Genomic DNA, 16,732 nt, shown 5'->3' on the forward strand with positions numbered 1-16,732 from the left:
AATAACATTTGAATCAGAGGAGTCCCAGAAGATGAAGAGAGAGGAAAAGGGGCAAAAGGTTTATGCAAGCAAAGTATAGTGGAAAACTTTCCTAATCTGGGGAAGGACACAGATATCAAAATCCAAGAAGCACAGAGAACTCCCATTAGATTCAACAAAAACCAACCATCACCAAGGCATATCATAGTCAAATTCACAAAATACACAGAGAAGGAAAGAATTATGAAAGCAGAAAGGGGAAAAAAGTCCTTAACCTACAAGGGATGACAGATCAGGTTCGCAGCAGATCTGTCCACAGAAACTTGGCAGGACAGAAGGGAGTGGCAAGATATATTCAACGTGCTGACTCAGAAAAATATTCAGCCAAGAATTCTTTATCCGGCAAGGCTGTCATTCAAAATAGAAGGAGAGATAAAGACTTTCCCAGATAAACAAAAACTAAAGGAGTTTGTGACCATTAAACCAGCCCTGCAAGAAATTTTAAGGGAACTTTTTGAGTGGAGAAGAAACTAAACAAAACAAAAAAGACCAAAAGCAACAAAGAAAGGACCAGAGAACATGACCAGAAACACCAATTCTACAAGCAACACAATGGCACTAAATTCATATCTTTCAGTACTCACTGTAAATGTAAATGGAATAAATACTCCAATCAAAAGACACAGGATATCAGAATGGATAAGAAAACAAGACCCATATATATGCTGCCTACAAGAGACTCATTTTAGACCTAAACACACCTGCAGATTGAAAGTAAGGTAATGGAGAACCATCTATCATGCTAATGGACATCAAAAGACAGCTGAAGTAGCCATACTTATATCAGACAAACTAGATTTTAAAACAAAGGCTGTAACAAAAGATGAAGAAGGGCATTATATCATAATTAAGGGGTCTATCCACCAAGAAGGTCTAACAATTATAAATATGTATGCCCCCAGCTTGAAACAACCCAAATATATAAGTCAGTTAATCACAAACATAAAGAAACTCATTCATAATAATACCATAATAGTTAGGGACTTTACACCCCCATTTACATCTAAGCAGAAAAATCAGCAAGGAAACAATGGCTTTGAATGACACACTGGACAAGATGGGCTTCATAGATATATTCAGAACATTTCATCCTAAAGCAGCAGAATACAGATTATTCTCAAGTGCACATGGAACATTCTCCAGAATAGATCACACACTGACCGGGTCACAAATCAGCCTTCAACAAGTACAAAAAAACTGATATCATACCATGCAGATTGTAAGACCACAGTGCTATGAAACTTGAAATTAACCACAAGAAAAAATTTGGAAAGACCACGAATACTTGGAGATTAAAGAACATCCTACTAAAGAATGAATGGGTTAACCAAGAAATTAAAGAGGAAATTAAAAGGTACATGGAAGCCAATGAAAATGAAAACACAACAGTCCAAAACCTCTGGGACGCAGCAAAGACAGTCATAAGAGGAAAGTATATAGCAATCCAGGGCTTCCTTAAGAAGGAATAAATGTCTCAAATACACAACCTAATCTTACACCTAAAGGAGCTGGAAAAAGAACAGCAAATAAAGCCCACAACCAGCAGAAGAAGGGAAATAATAAAGATTAGAGCAAAAACCAATGATATCAAAATCAAAGAAACAGTAGAAGAGATCAATAAAACCAGGAGCTGATTCTTTGAAAGAATTAACAAAATTAATAACCCCCTAGCCAGATTTATCAAAAAGAAAAAGGACCCAAATAAATAAAACCATGAATGAAAGAGGAGAGTTCACAACCAACAACAAAGAAATACAAACAATAATAAGAGAATATTATGAGCGATTATATGCCAACAAATTGAGCAATTTAGAAGAAATGGACAAATTCCTAGAAACACATAAACTACCAAAACTGAAACAAGAAGAAATTGAAAATGTGAACAGACCTATACCCAGGAAATAAATTGAATCAGTAATCAAAAATCTCCCAACAAACAAGAGTCCAGGGCCAGAAGGCTTTCCAAGGGAATTCTACCAAACATTTAAAGAAGCGTTGACACCTATTCTTTTGAAGGTGTTCCAAAAAATAGAAATAGAAGGAAAACTTTCAAACTCCTTCTACAAGGCCAGCATTACCTTGATCCCAAAACCAGACAAAGACCCCACTAAAAAGGAGAACTACAGACCAATTTCCTTGATGATCATGAAGGCAAAAATTCTCAACAAGAGACTAGCAAACCAAATCCAATAATACATTAAAAGAATTATTTACCATGATCAAGTGGGATTTATTCCTAGGCTGCAGTGCTGGTTCAATATCCACAAATCAATCAACTTGATACATCACATTAATGAAAGAAAGGATAAGGACCACATAATCTTCTCAACAGATGCAGAAAAAGCATCTGACAAAATACAGCATCCTTTCTTGATAAAAACCCTCAACAAGGCAGGGATAGATATAACACACCACAACATCATAAAGGCCATATACCAAAGACCCACAGCTAATATCATCCTCAATGGGGAAAAACTGAGTTCCTTCCCTCTAAGGTCAGGAACACAACAGGGATGTCCACTCTCACCACTGTTGTTCAACATAGTGTGGGAAGTCCTCGCCTCAGCAATCAGACAACAAAAGAAATAAAAGGCATTCAAATTGGCAAGGAAGAAGTCAAACTTACACTCTTTGCAAATGACATGATATTCTAGGTGGTAAACCCAAAAGACTCTGCCAAAAAATTGCTAGAACTGATACATGGATTCAGCAAAGTATCAGAGTATAAAATCAACGTACAGAAATCTGTGGCGTTTCTATATGCCAATAATGAAGCAGCAGAAAGAGAAATCAAGGAGCTGATCCCACTTACAACTGCACCAAAAACCATATAATACCTTCAAATAAACTTAACCAAAGAGGTAAAAGTTATATATGCTGAAAACTATAGAAAGCTTATGAAAGAAATTGAAGAAGACACAAAGAAATGGAAAAACATTCCACACTCATGGACTGGAAGAATATTGTTAAAATGTCAATATTACCCAAACCAATCTACATATTCAATGCAATCCCTATCAACACCAGCATTCCTCACAGAGCTAGAACAAACAATCCTAAAATTTATACGGAACCAGAAAAGACCCCAGATGCCAAAGTAATTAATTTCCCCCAAAAGGAAAAGAAAAATTAGGTATATCCTCACCAAGAAAGAGCTGGCATAGCTACATTAAAATTAAATAAGGGAAGAAATGTTACTAGAGGTAGAAAAACATTTTATAATGATAAAATGATCAATTTTAAAGGACAATACAAAGATTTTAATTTGTATGCACCTAGTAACATATTTTCAAAATAATAAAGCAAAAATTGGGGCACCTGGGTGGCTCAGTCAGCAGATAGATCCTCTGACTTCAGCTCAGGTCATGATCTCATGGTTTGTGAGTTCGAGCCCCACATCAGGCTCTCTGCTGTCAGTGCAGAGCCTGCTTCAGATCTTCTGTCCACCCCCACCTCACTACCCCTCCCCCTGTTGCACTCTCTCTCTCTCTCAAAAATAAACACTTAATAATAATAATAATAATAATAATAATAATAATAATAAAGCAAGAATCGGCAATCCTAAAAGGAGAAATAGACAAATCCACAATCACAATGGAGTTTTTTTTAAGTTTATTTATTTATCATTGAGCGAGAGCGAGAGAGAGAGAGAAAGCACACAAGCTAGAGAGAGGTAGAGATTGGAGATAGAATCCAAAGCAGGCTCCAGGCTCTGAGCTGTCAGCACAGAGCCTGACGCGGGACTTGAACTCATGAATGGTGAGATCATGACCTAAGCTGAAGTCAGACACTTAACTGACTGAGCCACCTAGGCGCCCCACAATGGAGGACTTTAATATATGCTTCAGAGTAACTGAAAGAAAACACCACAAAAATTAACAGCCAGTAAGAACATGGAGAATCTGAACAGAATAACAAGTCTTCTAACTGACATCTATAAAACATGTACCCAACAGCAACAGAATGCCTCACATTAAACTGACATATCATAAAGCAAGTTCTTAACATATTTTTTTTTAAATGTTTTTATTTATTTTTGAAGGAGAGAGAGACCGAGCATGAGCAGGGGAGGAGCAGAGAGAGAGGGAGACACAGAATTTGAAGCAGGCTCCAAGCTCCGAGCTGTCAGCCCAGAGCCCGACGCGAGGCTCGAACTCACAAACTGGGAGATCACGACCTGAGCCGAAGTCGGACGCCTAGCCTACTGAGCCACCCAGGTGCCCCTTAACATATTTTTTAAAGTTTATTTATTTATTTTTTAGAGAGAGAGAGAATTCCAAACAGGCTCTGCACTGCTCCAATGCAGAGCTCGAACTCAGAAACTGTGAGATCATGATCTGAGACGAAGTTAAGAGCCAGATGCTTAACCGCCTGAGCCACCCAGGTGCCGCTTAGCACATTTTAAAGGACTGAAATCATTCAGAATATATTCTCTGACCATAGTGGAATCAAGCTAGAAATCAAAAATAAAAAGACACCTAGAAAATCCCCAAATCAACTGGTCAGAGAATAGAAATTAGAAAATATTTTGAACTGCATGATAATGAAAATACAACACACCAAAAATACAACACGTGTGGGATACAATTAAAGAACTCATAGAAATGTATAGACTTACATGCACATATTAGAAAAGAAAAACAAAAATTCTATCTACAAAGTGGGTTTAAGGGGAACATATGTCAACCTAACAATGAAGGTCATATATGAAAACCCCACAGTGACCATCATACTCCATGGTGCAAAACTGAGAGCTTTCCCTTTAAGGTCAGGAATTTATTTAGAACAACAAGCAGATGAGGACAAGCACTGGTCAATGCAGGTCTCTGTGTTCTCTAGCTACCCCCACACCCTCCTTCACTGGCCAGCGGCCAGGAGAAGCTGGAGGGGAAGTGGGTCTGGAGTGGCAAAAAGCTACACTTTCCAGAGAGCGCTCCTGTAAGTCAGTCTTACTGCAAAAGGGTCAGCAGGGCGCCTTCCCAGCTGAGGAGCACAGTGAGAGTGAGCAGGCCTCCTGGAGAGTGGAGACCTCCGTCCATTTCATTTGTTCATTTACACTCATCTTGCACAAAGGCAACTGGACCCCTGCCCTCAAGGGGGCTCACAGACAAGAGAAACAGCACAAACAGAAATCTAGCCGTTCACCAAATGCAAAGAAAACAAACTAATAGAAGAACGGAGGAAACAAAGCAAAGACTTCTGCCTGAGGTAAAGTTGGAACCCTAGAACGGAGTGAGGTCTGTGCTAGCCTAAAGTCTGCAAACGGCAAGCAAGGCCCGGGGTGCTTAGAAGAGCCCTGCGACCGACCTGCTGTCAGAAGGCATGTGATGAGGTCACAGGAACACATTGGACAAAGTATCACTTAGAAAGGAGCCCCACTTGGGGGTGCCTGTGTGGCTCAGTCCATTAAGCATCCCACTTCAGCTAAGGTCATGATCTCCCGGTCTTCTCCCCATCTGTGAGTTCGAGCCCCACGTGGGGCTCGGAGCTGACAGCTCGGAGCTTGGAGCCTGCTTTGGATTCTGTGTCTCCCTCTCTCTCTGCCCCTCCCCTGCTCACAGTGTTTCTTTCTCTCTCTCTCTAAAAATAAATGAACATTTTTTAAAAATTGAAAGAAAAAGAAAGAAAGAAAGAAAGAAAGAAAGAAAGAAAGAAAGGAAGGAAGGAAGAAAGGAAGGAAGGAAGAAAGGAGTCTCACCTGGGGAAAGAACAACTGGGACTCACATGCAGAGACTGAGCGACTTCTGTTCCCCTTTCATCCCGGAATCACGGGGAGGCCCTTCCCCTACATTCAGTTTCACTTTCTAAAGAGGGATTTTGCCCAGTCCTGCGGCTTTCTTCCTTTTCTACTATCCCAAGAGACCCTGAAAGTAAATGCGCACTCTTTGTAACTAAGATAAAAACATTTTATAAAGATGCTCATCTCTATAGAGGTTTCTTTTTATGTTTGAATAACTTTCCCCCAGTAGGAAAGCAATTTATCTGCTCACTGTGGAAACTTTGGGAAATGCAATAAATAAATAAATAAATAAATAAGGGGAAAAAAACCACATCACCTACACCACTGTTAACATTCTAGACTAACCTTCTACATTTTGGCATCATTTTATATATATATATATATATATATATATATATATATATATATATATATATATATATATATATATTATGCTGTCCCTTTACCATTATCTTGTGTTTCTGTGTAACCACCAAGGCCCTCTCTTGAGCTGCAGAAGCCAGTTTCTGACAGATGCTTTACTTCCCCGGTTTTTATTTTATAAAGAAAAATAAGAGCCACCTGCCACTCTTTGATCTTTTAAAGCCCGTAACTGAGAAATTCCATGTGCCAAACAAAGGATCAAACATGATGCCGGCTGGTGACACCTCCGCTGGCCTGGCCCTGCCTGCCTGAACCCCCACAGCAAATCCAGAAGCCTCCATCCGTGGCCAATCACAAGACAACACAGTATCGTCAACAGGACCTGCAGATGGGCCGCCAGGGAACAGGCAGGGGAGGGGCACCGGAAAGACTCCAGGATGTCGGCCTCCCGTGTCCTTCTCCAGAGGTCGGGTGTCACGGGCTGCACTGCATGGTGGCTCCAGCAGGGCACAGAAGGACCATCACTAACACTGAGTAAGCACTTTACTAGGGGCGCGGCATCCAGCCAAGGCTTTCCAGGACCTGCGAGAGATACAGTAACACAGGGCTAGATGTGGTCTCTAGAGCCAGCCAGGCCGAGGGACTGAATTTAAACCCTGTTCCCTTACTCATTAGCAAGCTAGCCGCAGCTTCTCTGAGCCTCAGTTTCCTCACAGTGACAGCCCCTGCCTCAAAGTGTTGCTACAAGGACTGAGTCATTATTCAAAGGGTCTAGACTGGGCATCAAGTAAAAATACTCAGTGATTATCACCTAATTTAATCTTCTCTATTATCTCCCTCAATTCTTCGGACAACCCTAGGTGGCAGAGGCCATTGTTATGGCCGATTCACAAATGAGAAAGCTGAGGCACACAGAGGTTAACTATCTTCCCAGAGTCACCGAGTTTATAACCTGACAGGGCAGACGGACAGAACACAAGATTTCAGTGTGGTGAGCACACCGAGTGAGAAATGAACCAAGAGTGCCAGTGAGATGTGCAGCGGCCCGCGGGCCTTCCTTGGGTCCCACTGGAGCCCTCTGCGGTGGCAGGTGGCCAGGAGACGTGCTCAGAGCCCCTGTCTCTTAGGAGCGTGAATGTGAGACACACTGAGACCCAGGAAACCCCCAGCACATGAGGACTGGGTCAGGGCTGCCCACTGCTGAGGGACACGATCTCCACAGCCACCCAGGGGTCATACTCCTTAAATCCCGTGTATCTTTATAATAAACCTCCGTGCACAGAGAGGACCTCAGTGTTATCTCCGAGTGAGATCGTGAGTTACATGCAGCAGCTTTGCCCTGAGCAGAATCACGGAGCAGAGCCCGGGGGCAGAGGTCACCCTGCCCACGGCATAACTGTGCATGTCAGCTACCAAATTTGGCTTCTACCCCCACTGACAGGGCCTCAATCAAGAACAGAAGCCTCAAGAAAATCTTTCCCCATAATCTACACTGATCCCATGATTTCACTCTTCGACACTCCGCTGCTGGGAATTCATCCTGTGCCTGGAATACTTGTATTTCAAGATAAATGACACAGCTTTCCACAAATTGGTGTTGCAATACCAGGCAAGATGAACAGATCCGAAGCCTATTCCTTCCAACATTCTTCAACAATGTAGCAGATGCAAACTGCTACATTGTGTAGTCAAGCCATTCTACAGGCATTTCTGCTGCTGTTGCTTTCGGAGGCTGGGAACACATACTAACAGAAGCAAAACCAAAGCCAGCTTCGCTGGCATCCAGCTGCTATGGAATCTGGCCAGGGCTATGAGCTCCTGTACCTATGCTGACCCCAGCACCACCTACATCCCTCACTGCCCTCCCCGCCACCCCCAGTTCAGTTCATTTCTCTGAGGTTATTTTTGAGAGAGAGAGAGAGAGAGAGAGAGAGAGAGCGAGAGAGCGAGAGAGCGAGAGAGCGAGAGAGCGAGAGAGCGAGAGCGCGTGCACGTGTGAGAGGGGCAGAAAGAAGGAGACAGAAGATCTGAAGCAGGCTCCACACTGTGCGTGCAAAGCCTGATGCGGGGCTTGAACTCACAACCATGAGATCATGACCTGAGTAGAAATCAAGGGCTGCTTTGGGGGTGGGAGGGAGGGGAGGGTGGGTGATGGGTATTGAGGAGGGCACCTTTTGGGATGAGCACTGGGTGTTGTACGGAAACCAATTTGACAATAAACTTCATATACTGAAAAAAAAAAAAGATCAAGGGCCGCTTAACCAACTGAGCCGCCCAAGTGCCCTTGTTCATTTCTCTAAATGTGAGTTCCCAAACAGGCTGGTGGTCCTTGAAAAATAGACACAGTGATAGAAGTAGGTGGCTCATTAAATAGTTTGGATTCTTGGGGCGCTCGGCTGGCTCAGTCAGTAGAGCGTGCAACTTCTGATCTCGGGGTTGGGAGTTCGAGCCCCACATTGGGTACAGAGCATTACTTAAAAATAAAATATTTAAAATACATAAATAAGTAGTTTGGACCCTCTTCCTAGGTACCAGGGAGGGTTACACTTCCCTACCCCCTTGAAGTCACTTGCTTTGAATCATGACCCACCAATAATGACAACAAGGACTGCCTCCTGCCACATTGGGACAGGCACAGTATGAGCAAGACACAAACCTGTTGTTTGAGCTGCTGAGATTTTGGAATTATCTGTAACCCAGCCCAGCCTGAGGGAGACCACGCTTTTGGACAAGAACAGCATTCAGCACGTTGCGAAACTGAGGCCCAGAGTGGAGAAGTGGGTTGTCAAAATCCAGACAGCTAGGCAGGGCTGGATGCACACCACGGCTCCCACCCTTCCTTCACAAGACGGCAGTTTCTGGAGGACAGGACCCCGGGACATTAAAGGACCACGCATAGTAAAGAGAAGTTGCTACAATTTTTTTTTTTTTCAGATACCATAAAACTGACTGTATTTATGGAGTTCAGGGTTAGGTTAAAATAAAACACCACTCTCCGTCTCGCTCTGACTTACAGTCATCTATAAAAGAAGATACTAACGTATGAAGCAGAAAAAAGGCACACGAGCAAGTCCTGCATATCCTTGATTTCTACCGCAGCGGCCGCATCTGCTTGTTGTGGTCCCACATCCTGTCGTTTCACCCAGCTACCTGCCCGGTGCCAGAACCGCTGCACCTCAGCCCAGTCCACCGTCACCACGTCAGGACTGTCACGTGCGAACCATCGTCAGTGACAAAGACATACGTACTGGCACAGAAAGGTCTTCCAGACCTATCATCACTTGAAAAACACACACTGCTGGGGCACCTGGGTGACGATCTCGCGGTTCATGGGTTCGAGCCCTGCATCCCCATCAAATGAAGCGACAGGTCATGGAAACCAAGCAAACTCAGAGGAGATGCTACGACTCTTTCTGGGCACCTGTGAATAAAAGAAATGCTCTTTCTGGTTTGGTGAAATATCACAGTCAAGCTGACAGGTTTGTGGGCGGGAACAATTTTATTTTGTCTTCAATTTGGTAGGAGGCTGTCCACTCATGGTATTGCCACTTAACTCCGGTTTGAAATAAGGAATCAAAAGTGAAAATATCAATTCTCACGAAAAAAATTACAGAACAAAAGAATGAACAAAACTGACTTGTAAGTAGATATTTTTGAATCTTCGGACCTCAAGCAATACCTTATTGAAGAAATGTTCCGTGATTATCAAATATTTCATTTCCTTTTGTATTTTCCCCTTCCTTTCACGTAACACAAGCCTCTCAACGGTTTAAAACAATATCGACTCATTTGCCTTCCGTGGAACATCTTGCCCCTGAGTGATGTTTGCATTTTGATGGAGGACTGCCGCAGGAAGCTCACATTTTCCCACCCGATATCCGCTCCCCACCCAAAAGGTACCGTTACCAGTGAAACCATTTGAGATTCTTTCCCCTCTCTGTTAAAAGCACATCCTATCATGAATGTCAAACCAGCAAATACCATCTCAGCAAAGCCACAAGCTGCCACACGCACTATGGGTTTCCAAAACATTCTCACTCCCACAGCCCTGAACAACAGAAATCGATCATTGATATCAGATAATAGATAACTGGTGTTTATTTATTGAATTCAGATTTAAGAGGAGCTCAAGAAAGCCACCATTCCCGGCCTGCCTTGGAGATATTCCCCAGATTATAAAACATCGATCAGAATGGACTCTGCCAACCTGAACATAGACCCCAGCGAAACCCACACATGCCCATGAGGGTCGACGATTACACCTGCAGTCTCCTCAAGGAAATTTCTCCTCTCTTGAAGAAGTTTCATTTTGGTGAATAGGACCCACAGCCTCTCAGACCAGTCTTAAAATGACGAAGATAATTATACTGTGTCTATCGATGTGGACTGGTTGGAGTGAGGATTTTTTTTATTTTTTATTTTATTATTTTGTTTAACGTTTTATTTATTTTTGAGACAGAGAGAGAGACAGAGCATGAATGGGGGAGGGTCAGAGAGAGGGAGACACAGAATCCGAAACAGGCTCCAGGCTCTGAGCTGTCAGCACAGAGCCCGACACGGGGCTCGAGCTCACGGACCGCGAGATCATGACCTGAGCCGGAAGTCGGCCGCTTAACCGACTGAGCCACCCAGGCACCCCTGGAGTGAGGATTTGAACAGCATGGCCCCACCGTTCTTCAAGGTGCCCAACCACGGGGTGGGTGGACTAACCCATCCCAACAGCAAGCTCACAGAAAGCAAGTGCCTAGCATATGTTTACACAGTATCGGCAGTGCTGTGCAGAGAACACGCACAATGGGGCGACTCAAACTGGCTCCACTTTCCCTGCTGCGTAATCCACAAAAACATTAGCTCAGTTATGCTCCCAGGCTTCTGACACTAGACAAATGCAAACTGCCATTCTTTAATGGGCCTACATAGAACTCTTTCTCTCGCTCTCATGGGCTGGTTGTTGTTGTTGTTCCTATTAATTTTTCTTACATTGTTTTCAATTTCTTATCCTGGGACACAAGCCCACTCCTGTATGCCTCTATCATGCCGGAAAACTACTGACAGTTTCCTCTGGAGAAAACGTAGCAGATGGGTGAGGCTACAGTTTATTATTTGAAGCTTTTAAACTCCATTAACACTCATTCGCTTTAAGTATCTGAAAGCCCTTAATCCTTCAGAATTTCCAAGCAGATACAGAAGTCGATCTCCCATCATCTCTCTTCTGTGCCACTGCCCCCGCCCCCTCTCCTTCTATCTAGCTTCCTTTTCTATCTTCCTTTCTTGGGCAAGTGCCACAGAACTCCAGATGCAGACGCAGCCAGCCACCCTGCCTACAAAGGAAGGAATGCTGCCCCACTGATGTAAGCCCTTGGGAGGGGATGGAAGCTGACAGAATGCAGACCTCCTGTCGCGGGGCCTTCTGGGAAGTCCAACTTCTGACTCCACATGGCTCAGAGTCAAGCCTCCTGGTTGAGATACACTGCATATAATGTATGCAGAACCAGCCCCTTGCTTTTCTGCTGGAACCCTGGGGCTTTTTTTTTTTTTATCATTTATTTTTGAGAGACAGAGCATGAGTGGGGGAGGGGCAGAGAGAGAGGGAGACACAGAATCCGAAGCAGGCTCCAGGCTCTGAGCTGCCACCACAGAGCCCAACATGGGGCTCGAACCCACAAACCAAGAGATCGTGACCTGAACTGGAGTCGGCACTTAACTGACTGAGCCACCCAGGCGCCCCTGGAACCCTGAACTTCTTGAGTGGAATAGAATGTTGTCCAAGGCCCCCATTTTCGAGGTGAGGAAACCCGAGGCCCTGGGCAGTATGGATCAACCAGAACTAGAAGCCAGGCCTCCTGGCCCTGAGGCAAAGGCTTCTTTTGCTTCCTTGTGATTAGAATAGCTGCCTGGGTGGGCAGAAGCATACACCCTCCCCCCAGGTAGTGATGGACAGACACCTTGTTCTTCCCCTCGGCCCCCCTCTCCCCCCGCTTAGAACTCCCGCTTCTCTCAGAGGACGAGGTACTTCACCTTCTCCCTTCTTAACTTCTCCCTTCGTGCTGATTGATGGTGGCCATCAAGGGCCAAGCAAGACTCTAACACCAGGTTACCTGATTCCAATCATAGCAGTGTGATTTGGACAAATGACACCACACCCCCCCTCTGTGCTTCAGTGTTCTTCCCTAGAAAACGCAGACAAGATTAGCGCCTACCTCCTAAGATCGCGGTGAGGGTTCAATGAGTTCATACACACGCGGTGGTTAGGGCAGTGCGGGTCACGCTGCAGGCACAGACCATGATGGAGAAGGCAGATGAGCCCAGGACTTGTGCCCCGTTCATCCTTGAGGTCCAGCATTCGATTGCCAGCGAAGAGGCCTATCTGGTTAGTCACTGCACTCTAGAACACAGTGGATGCTAGATAAAAAAAAATTACTGAGGGGCGCCTGGGTGGCTCAGTTGGTTGAGCGTCCGACTTCGGCTCAGGTGACAATCTCACCGTTTGTGAGTTCGAGCCCCGCGTCAGGCTCTGTGCTGACAGTGCGGAGTCTGCTTGGGATTCTCTCTCTCCCTCTCTCTCAAAAATAAACGCTTAAAAAAGTTGTGGAGTGAATGAATCTGGCACAACACACTGCTTAGAGCAGGGGCTTCCTTACTGTGCACTGAATGAATATGCGAATACTTAGGGGAAGTTGCTTGCTAAGGTGATTGGTGGATAAATTCAAATCTGAGGGCACGAGTATCTTCTATTGCTCTAAGGCATTTATATCAGCTGCTGCGTTGAAAAGGCCAACCAGAGCCCAGCTCTCAACTTCTAGGACATTGTCTATCCATGCACCCAGGACAAAATCACTTGTGCTTTGTGACAGTGCCCCCCCCCCCCCCATGGTGCCTTATGGGGGCTGACATGCAATTATTGATTGACATTTTCCTGGTGTCATCCAGGCTTTGAAAAACGAAGTTCCCAAAACACCCTGCCTGGGATCCATCTCGGAGGGGCCAGTAAATAAAAGTACCTCAATAAGGAAAGAAGACTGAAGACAAGAGACGCTTGAATCAGAAACTCAGATCTGGAACTCTGTAAGCGGGTTTAAGCACTTAGGCGGAAGGAAGTGCTCCAGAAGCAACAGGTCTGGGACATCTGGGGGTGGCACTGAGAACCAACACAGAGAATGTCTGGGGCTGCTCAAAGGAAAGGCGTTCCACCAGAACAGAATAAGTTAGTCACTTCAGAGGCTTGAGTTGAAACTTGACCTTAAGTAAATAAACACTGCTGACTGCTGGCCAAAACACTTAGCTGGAGAGTTTTATTCACCCCACTTGAACATGATGCCACAGTCAGAACCACGTGGGACCCAAGTCTACCCAGGAGCTCGGCTGCAGGGTATCCGGGACGTGATGCCGAGTTCCCCCAGAGGCAGCACCACCCTGGGCCTGGGCCCTCCACAGCCCTCAGCCAGTGTGGTCCTGTGGTAGGGAGCAGGCCTCCCACCAGCCAAAACACATCGCCTCCGACTCTGTCACCTCATGACAACATCACAGAAGTATGGAGAAAGAGGGCAGTGTAGATCCCCCCAAAGCAAGCTGGCATGCCACGGTGAGGTCTCAGCCCCCTTACGGTTTGGAGGCTTTTCCTATGACGTGAAAGCTCCAAATAATTTTTTTTTTTCCAAACCCTGTGCCTTTTAAAGGTATGCCATTCCCCCGGCTAATGAACAGGGCAGAGAAAGCACCTCTTTCAGGGCTTTAGGGCAATGCCAGACGAGAGCAGACTCGTATGAAAAACTATCCGATGTCCCTTCCCTTGGCCAAGGAGGCAGGGTTCCCAGGATTTGGTACCTGCAGGTCCTGACAGTCTGACACCCATACTCCCCACGCTGCCTCTGCTCATTAGGTCCTTTGGTTCCTGTTTCCAAGGAGCCAGAAAGGACTGATCCGCCCACCTCCATCCACCGAGGCTCCTGCTGAGGGATCCTGGCACCTAGGAGGCCCGCACACGTTTACACATCTGCCCCAGAGAACCACGGAGCCAGTGCTGTGGTTAGGTGGGTCAGGCTCCGATGTCTGATTCTGCCATCTTTTACTTTAGTATGGGCTTCAGCTGTTTCATTTAGAAACTGAAAACCAAAATTTCCGCCTCCAGAATTGTCTCACACATTAAGACGAGGTTTCTAAAGCTTAATAAATAGGGGTTAACTATCTTTTTCTTGTTCATTACTAACAGAAAAAGCAGGGGTTGGGGTGGGGGGTAGGGATCTCCTGAAGCCCCACCCCACGGCCTTTTAAAATAAAATTCCAAATCCTTCCCAGCCCAGGAAGCTGGGCGTGGCCTGAGTTTGGTTCACTCTTTAGCTCTCTCGGCACATTCCCCAACACAGCCGGTGCCTTCCCGCCTCTGAGCCTTCAAACATGCTGTTCCCTGCGTTTGGCTGCTCCAACTCCTTCTCATCCCAAGTTCTAGTTGAAAAGGCTCATTCTTGGAAAAGCATATCTCAGACTGCCTTAATCCTGGTGCAGCTCTGATGGTCTGTCTCATGGCATACCATTGTTTTCACTTAGGCGCTTACCACAGTTTCAAACTATGTGTTTGTGTGTTACACCCCTTCCTCCTCCAGGATCCTGCAAGCTCCATTTGGCCGGATGCTGGGTCCGGTTCGTTCACTGCTGTATCCCAGTGATACAGATAGACTCCTGGCACTAGCAAGGCCTTCCGATAATATTTGTTGAATTAATGTGTTGAAGAATTGAATCTCCAGCGAGCCAGGAGGAACCAGGAGCTACAAACAGCTTTCTAACAGCCCTCAACACCAGACTGGGGAGCCAGCGAAGCACTCCACACTTTCTGTTTTCCCAGAAAAACAATCGCCACCTCATTATCTGAAAGGCTGAAGCATCCTCCATTCACTCAATGGAGAATGTGCGTATCTGGGCCCGTGTTCCACTGGCTCGGGTCTCCTGGAAGATTGCTAGATCTCCAAAAGAGGCAAAAGCTCCTGGGGTGTAAAGAAGAGGGACGGGGAGGAAGGAATTTGTGAAAAGGCAATCACCTTGGACCAGGCACTTCACTTTCGAAGGCATGCTGTTTGAACACTGTGCCCAGCGCAGCCCCACCTGGAACTTCCAGGCCTGCTCTTTCCGCACACCTGTCTGGGTGAAGGTAGGTTTTATTACACCCAGGCTAACTGTCTCAGTGCACTGAGATGACATTTCTCTCAAATAAACATCATAACCCACTCTAAAAACATCAGTCAATAGGAATATCAGGGCTCCCCCAGCCCCACCACACCCAGGGGATGTTAGATCAGCCAGTGGAAGCAATTGTTGAGGCTTAAAAGCTGCAAGTCTGGGGTTGAGGCTGGGGGGGGGGGGGTGGGGGGAAGTGCCGCTTTATAAGCAGGCAGTTCTTTGGCCGCTGGGGCCCCCGTGTCCAGAAATACGGGTCTTCAAAGAGCAGAAGCACGTCTTCGGGCCAATTACAGAAGGCAGGCACGGGGAAGTGGGGGAGGTGAGCAGAGGCAGGGGCACCCACAGAGTGCAGCTTCAGTGGTTGATAACAGGGTTCCGCTTCAAATCCTGGGTGCAGCCTTTACTATCTGTTCACTTTGGATGAGTTCTTTCATCTCACTGAGCTTCGGTTGTCTCATCCGTAAAATGGGATAACCAGCACAGAGCGTTGTTGGGAAGATTAAATGCGCTAAAAAAAAAAAAAAAAAAAGGCACCACCACCACCAAATCCTGAAGCCTTTAGACCAGGGCTACACACAGTTAAATCTATGTAAGTGTTTGCTATTATATAGGGTCTTTCAGATCAGATGCATCATCATTTCATTCCATCAAGCCTCAAACCAATGCTTCCACATAAGGTAGAGTTATCCATCCCCATTTTGCAGATACAAAAACTGAGACTCACGACTGTTAAGTACGTTAGCCAAAGCCACATAGCTCAAGGGGTGGCAAGACCAGCACTCTGACCCCAGTAATCTGCGTACTCATTATCACAATAATTGGCATTTCCCGAAAGCCAGGTGGCTTATATCAATTACCTCATCAAATACGCAAAACCACTCAGTAAAGAAAGAATTCTTATAACTACTTGACAAAGGAGGACACAGGGTGAAGAGGTTAAGTATCTTGGCGAGCTCACACAGTTAAAGAACAAAGTAGGAGCTTGAGTTCAATTCTGACCCCCAAACCAGTTTCTTTCATTTACATCCTGCCTGTCTGTATTTGTTACAGATCTCATGTGTCCACTTGAAACCATGGATGTCCCTGAATTTGTATTAAATGTAAAACACCTCCTTGTTAAACGGGGTCCATGAGTGGCTCCATCCCAATGAAGGAGCCCGCTGTCATGAACTGTAAGAAATAAGGATAGCCCCAAAGAACAGCCTAGCTTTCCACCAACTTCCTTCTAGAAGGTTTGGTTTGCGGTCATAGATAGCAATTGGGGAATGTGTTAAAACGGAGTATGGGAAGTTCTTAGCCATCTGGCTTTAATCTTTCGGGAATTAGAACACCACAGATATTTTCTCAAGTTAGTCATCACCTGCCACGGAAGGGTTTTCCCTAGCAACGCATGACTGTCCTACCCAGTTGCGTGTGCCT

At 45.4% G+C, this 16,732-nt stretch overlaps 1 protein-coding gene across 8 annotated transcripts in view; it reads right to left on the reverse strand.

Moving 5' to 3' along the window:
- NOD1 (nucleotide binding oligomerization domain containing 1) overlaps positions 1–16,732 on the reverse strand; it is a 77,102-nt gene that overhangs the window by 46,551 nt on the left and 13,819 nt on the right. Inside the window, exon 1 of one of the 8 annotated variants that reach the window (XM_078440908.2) lies at positions 12,343–12,529. The exons of 5 other annotated variants lie outside the window; for them this stretch is intronic. The gene's annotated coding sequence lies outside the window, so the exon portion shown is untranslated. Of the gene's footprint in view, positions 1–5,737; positions 5,826–12,342; positions 12,530–16,732 lie in introns of those variants that run through there. 2 more of the 8 variants (XM_081795049.1, XM_081795050.1) reach the window with 2 other exon arrangements.

The sequence above is a fragment of the Panthera onca genome, chromosome A2 (assembly GCF_046562875.1).
Source record: "Panthera onca isolate mPanOnc1 chromosome A2, mPanOnc1 haplotype 2, whole genome shotgun sequence".
NCBI lineage: Eukaryota > Metazoa > Chordata > Mammalia > Carnivora > Felidae > Panthera > Panthera onca.